The following is a 6,010-nucleotide window of genomic DNA, read 5'->3' on the forward strand; positions in this document are numbered from 1 at the left end:
CATGAAGATTTATTCTCCAGTGAGCTACACTAAACAGGGAAAGGTGTCTTGTAAGGAGAGACAACAATTTCTCTTTCCAGCAAAGTCCCAAATCAAAATTTGGCACTCTCACATAAGTGAGTTGAAGGCAGTACCATTCAGGGAATTCCCTGGCGGCCCAGTGATTAGGACTCCACACTTTCACTACTGAGGGCCTGGTTTCAATCCCTGGTCTGGGAACTAAGATCCCATAAGCCACACAGTGCAGGCAGTGGGGCGGGGGAGAAAGTACCACCCAATTCCCTGCTTCCAGGCTGTGGCACAATAAACTTCCTTGTTTCTTGACTCAACACTTACAAAAAAAAAAAAAAATCAGAAAATAAAGGTTAAACGGAAAGCCAAATTTTGCCTATACTATAAAGCAAATTTCTTGTATCTTTTGTTCATTCACATGTTGATTCTACCAGTAATTAAGACAACAATGTAACAAAACTTACTATCCATCAAAAACCTACTAGATGCCAACTTTTATGACACGCCTTGGAAAAAGAACAGTCATAATGACACCAACTCCTCTAGTGAACCATTAATGTTTCATTCTCCTATCTATGCACATTCTTGTAATCATTTTTCCAAAACTTGTCATGTTATAATCTTAGACAAGCAAAACTATTATTCAGTAACTCAAGGCTTTTATAAAAGTTTCGTCTTCATTGTGACTTAAGCGATTTTAGGAGGTGGAATATTTGTATTGTTACTCTGACATCACTTAGGGCCATAATTCACTCTTTTAGTCGAGAAAACACCCTAAAATTCAAATCCAGTGTCTAGCCAAGTTCTCTAGAGAGGGGGTTACACATTATGCAAAAGATAATTAGAAAAATGCCTGAATTTTCTGCCATCCTACAAAAGAAAAATTGGTATCACTGCAATAACTTATTCTCATAGTAATCATATCACAATTTTTAAAAATCCTCTGTGATTTCTTATTTTATTCAGTCCAAGCCATGGAAATGAAGTCTCCTTGTTTCAAGTCTGGGTTCATTCTTCAGTTGCTATAGCATGGGGAGTGACTCTGTTTTGACTCATATTTTATATTCTTTACCACTTACAAACCTAGAGGAATCCCAACTAAAGTGACTAATTTTCAGATTTCATAAGTAAAGTGGACAGTTCATTACAACACTAACACTACAGAGAACCATCATTAGAAAACAGTACTAGATTTCAATAACCAATATGGCCAGAGTATTTATTTACTGCTAAGCTATAACATATTTGATGAAATTTCCCCAGAAAACAGGACACGTGGAAATCTATTGGTATTGCCAGTTTATGGTCCACTTAAAATGACCCAGAAGTGGATGCGTAAAATAAAATATATATGCCTAAATGCAAAGTAATTCAAGTTATGCATAGTTCAGTGACTAAAACAGAATATAAACTGGATAAACCTTACCCTAAAAGTATAAGTAATAGGTAGAAGTTACCACATCTAGGAAATCAACACACTATTCACTGAGATCATATCTACTCTTAGAAATATTTGTTAAAACATCTACGGCTTCCTAGAAATTTTTGTTTATTGGTCATTTTTATGACTGAAGGGCAGAAGTCTTATAGAAACAAGGTTTCTTCATCTACCATTTGCGAAGTTGAATGAAGAATCCTGTAGCAAAAACCCAGCAGCTCCCCTGTACTAACTGCTCCTATTCACTGCTGGCAAAGATGGACTGGCCATGTGAACACCTGAAGCTGTATATTAACATTCACATCTAGAACAAACGTAACTGGATTTCAAATACTGCTCTTCTAGTAGGCCTTCACCATGTAACTAAACTGAAACAGCACTTTATTTCCACTTTCCAACAAAAGTGACTAAAATGTATCCCTATAAATACATTGTAAACTTCATGACAAAGTATTTAGCTTTTCTGAAACACATCCTGGTAATACACTAAATAGCTATTCCCAGATAAGGGTCAAACTGACTACTGAGACTATGGAGTATTAAGAGTATGAAATTAGATATCAGACAGCCCTAGATTCTAATTTCAGATATTTCACTAAAAGAAGTAACTGTAAAGTATCTAATAACATTTTAAAAAAATCAGTAATGTCATATTTCTTAAACATTTACCCTGTGATAGGCTCTGAACGCACTGACCAACTGCAAGCAACTGAAGGAAAAAAAAAAAAAATTCCTTAAACACCAACATCCCTGTAAGGGCACTTACCACACTCATTGCGTTTCATATGTGTTCCATAAATATTCTTTCTGGACAACGCTTAGACACCTAGAGCTCTGTCATTCAATGTCTGATCCAAGAGGTGGCAGCTTCCTTTTTATATGTCTTTGTTTCCATCTCGCCACCTGTGTGCCTTCTGAGATCCAAGGGTGAGCTCCCATTTTTGCTTTGAACAGTGTGTGTGGGCGCACACACACACACATATATACACACACATATATGTATATATAAAAAAAAGAAAAAAGAGAAAATAATTAGCTCAGAAAAATCTATGAAAAGAAAAAAAAGGGATGTTTGAAAAACTGGCAAAGTGTACGACTACACCTGCCATTTCTAGCTATTCAGTTTTCACATGTCAAGCCAACATTTTCTGCCAAGAATAATGTCCTCTGAAAAGTCTATTGAGGCACAGTGACTGGATTTCAGAGTGTCCTTTTAAGCTCAAATTTTGAAATCATCATGTTCAGACAAGGTCCTGTGTCATCATAAACCTAGTCAAGGCCTCTGCAATACACTCCTACTTTTTTCTTTAAACAAGGTTATTTTACCTTGTGGTTTGGTCCACAAAAGGAGTGGTTTGTTTCTGTCCTAAAGGCAGCTAATACGACTTTTAGCCTTGTTGCAACACTACTGGGTAGGATCCACAATGACATTTCAGAAAATTCAGTGACCAGATTCTCTCTTCCTTTGGCACTGCATATGACTGAAAAAGTTTCAAGACCAAAAAAAAAAAAAAAAAGATAACATGCATTGCTTTAAGAAAATACAAATAACTGAAAATTATTATATTTATGGCCAGTCCCAAGGGAATTAGAATGCAAAGATGAGTACAACAGAATCTGGCAATGTATTATAAACTGAAAACCATGTATCTGAAAATTTCATGATACAGTAGAGGCTTATAACGGACTATGTGCTGTAATCAGTAAAAGTTTTATTTGAAATTAATACAATAAAGTGTTTCTGATCTTCGTAAGATTTTGAAAATTCTAGACAAGTACTACCATTTTCACATAATTCCATAAATTACCTCTACCAGTAAAGACCTATAAAACAAAACATCAGTTTTGTTTACAAAAATTAAAGACTTCTGATCTCACTTATAATGTGGAATCTAAAAAATCTGAAGAATAGAATGGTGATTGCTTACAGGGGCTTAGGGGGTGGGGGAAATAGGGAGATGCTGATCAAAGGCAATAAACTTTCAATTATAAAATGAATAAGTTCTAGGGACCTAATGAACAGCATGTTGACTAGTTAACAGTATTACATTGTATACTAAAAATCTGCTAAGATGGTAGATCTTAAATATTCTCACACACACAAAAAAAGAAATGGTAACTATGTAAGGTAATAGACGTGCTATCTAAACTTACTGTGGTAATCTTCTCACTATATATACACATTACAAGACATCATGCTGCGTACCTTAAAATTATACAATGTTATTTATCACTTAGATATCAATGAAGTTGGAAAAAATTACAGGATCTTAAAATTTGACAGGATTACATGATTAAGTAACAATGAGTCTATGAAGGCAGGGAACTATGTCACATCTGACATGCTTTTACACCAAGTCCAGTTTACCTATCACATAAGCACAGAATACCACAAATAACTCAGAAACATGAAGGTTATTTAAGGTAGTATAACTATTATATCCCAGAATTCTTACTTCAGTTTTAAAACGTCCCAGAATTCTAATTGAAACTGTAAACCACACTGAAAATATGTATTGCTATGCAATGTGTATATATTTATGGAGTCACAGTTAATAAATGTGAACAGGAAATCAGGAAGTTGTTGTCCAACCATGTTTTAGATGAAACATGTATTCATCTAAATGCAGGAATGCAGGAAAAATTCTTAGGGACATCAAGTATTTACTTCCATGAATGTTTGCAAACTGAGTATACTGGTACATGACCCCAATGGAACTCTGCAGAAGCTTTGAATTAGCAATCCATAACAAAATACCCACACTTACCTTATACCCAACATGCAATTACATGCATATCTGTGTCCCAAGTTTTCTTAGTATATTTTCCACAATTAAGATCTCTCAAAAAAAATTCAAGGAAGCTCTAGGCAGAGAAGACTATTATCACCAAACAAAAACAGCCATTAGAAATAAGCATCTTGCAGAATATAGAGCTCTCATCACTCACCTCTCACTTGCAAAAAAGGTCATCTTTAGTTAAGAATATTAGAGAACACGTCTTCTTCAAATATGCCGTGACCACTCATGTCAAAATCTAAAGGCCATGCATGCCAGCAGATGTATACAAGGATGAATGTTTTCCCTCCAAAAACAGAAAAAGAGTACCACAAATTATTTGAAGTTGATCCAGTGAGGAGACCGCTCAGAAAATAAGGCTCCTTACATACTCTTGCTCTAAAAACTGAAGGTTGTATCTGTCATATATATCAGGGTCAATTTTATCCTAAGAGAATGGTTGGTTTTGTCTACAGTGATCCAGATGCCTGGGGCTCTGATAACCACAGTTCCTTTGTAACATTCACAAACTCTGAAAAAAGTATCACATATGTATTATAAAAATCTCCTAAACGAAGGAAGGCTTGGCTTCTTTTGTTCCTTACTTCATCGTGGCCATTGATCTTAAAAACTACTTTGGGATAGACCACATAAAGTTGGTGCCAGCAACTGTAGTCATTTTGAAGGCCCCTTTTCTTCCAGAGACTATTACTTGAAAGGTTATGATTTAAAAGCTAGAAAACGAAACACAAATACAACCTCTGCTGATAAACATCAAAGGAGAAGACACAATCAGTCTACCAGTCTTAAATTAATATTATTACTACCAATATCTAACTGTGGTATTTTACAAGCTAATTCCTACAATCAATAAGGACTCATTTATTGTCTAGTTGAAACCTTAGCCGTAAAGCTTAAAACCTCCTACCTCTTCCTTTTAAAAGTGATTTCATTGTTCCCTAACCAATTCTAACTGTATCTAGATATCTGGCCATTCCTTAACTATTTAACTGGAAGATAATGTCTACTTCACTGAACACTTCCCATACATCACTAACTGATGCAGCTGGATATAATCATAATTTGTACTTAGGAGTGTCAACTGTCCCTGGCGGTCCAGTGGTTAAGACTCCATGCTTTCAATGCAGGGGGCGCTGGTTCAATCCCTGGTCAGGGAACTAAGATCCTACATGCTGCGTGGCACGGCCAAAAAGTAAAAGAAAAAAGTGTCAACTGTATTTCAGAGTGTAAGTTATCTTTAAGTAACACAACTTGTCTCAAATATGCAGTCTCCCCAGCTCCCAAGACCCACGCTCTGCCATTCATTTAAAAATTTGTAAGTAAATACTCACTAGTAGGGAATGATGATTACTCCAGGATAGTGTCATCTCTCTGACCGCACAGGCACAGGGCACAGTAAAAAGCTCATCAACTGAGGTAAACTTTCAAGCAAAAGGAGTACCCTCCTATTCCAAATGCTTTCATTGAATGAACGAAGTCTAATTCAACACCACAGTTTCCTTCTATAGATGGCCTTACAAGGCCTTTCATCACATCCCTACTTTCCTTCAAGTATGTATGGCATAGTAAAGTAGAGAGGGCTATGTGTGAATCTTACATGAACCACTTAACCCCCTGGATCCTTACGTGTAAAGGTTATTACCTGACACCAGTCAGTGCACAAAGTCAAAGTTATGAAGCTGAAAAAAGTATCACGACCATTTTATCATAAGAATTAAAGAGAAAATTATTTAAAGGAGTTGGTTAACAGGATTTACCTAAT

General features: G+C 35.8%; 1 non-coding gene across 1 annotated transcript; it reads right to left on the minus strand.

Moving 5' to 3' along the window:
- Window positions 1-2,646: 2,646 nt before the first annotated feature.
- Window positions 2,647-2,720, minus strand: LOC115849971 (small nucleolar RNA SNORD107). The gene has a single exon (XR_004038204.1). It is a non-coding gene; the product is annotated as a small nucleolar RNA SNORD107 (small nucleolar RNA).
- Between the last annotated feature and the right edge of the window lie 3,290 nt (window positions 2,721-6,010).

Source organism: Globicephala melas, chromosome 2, assembly GCF_963455315.2.
Source record: "Globicephala melas chromosome 2, mGloMel1.2, whole genome shotgun sequence".
Lineage (NCBI taxonomy): Eukaryota > Metazoa > Chordata > Mammalia > Artiodactyla > Delphinidae > Globicephala > Globicephala melas.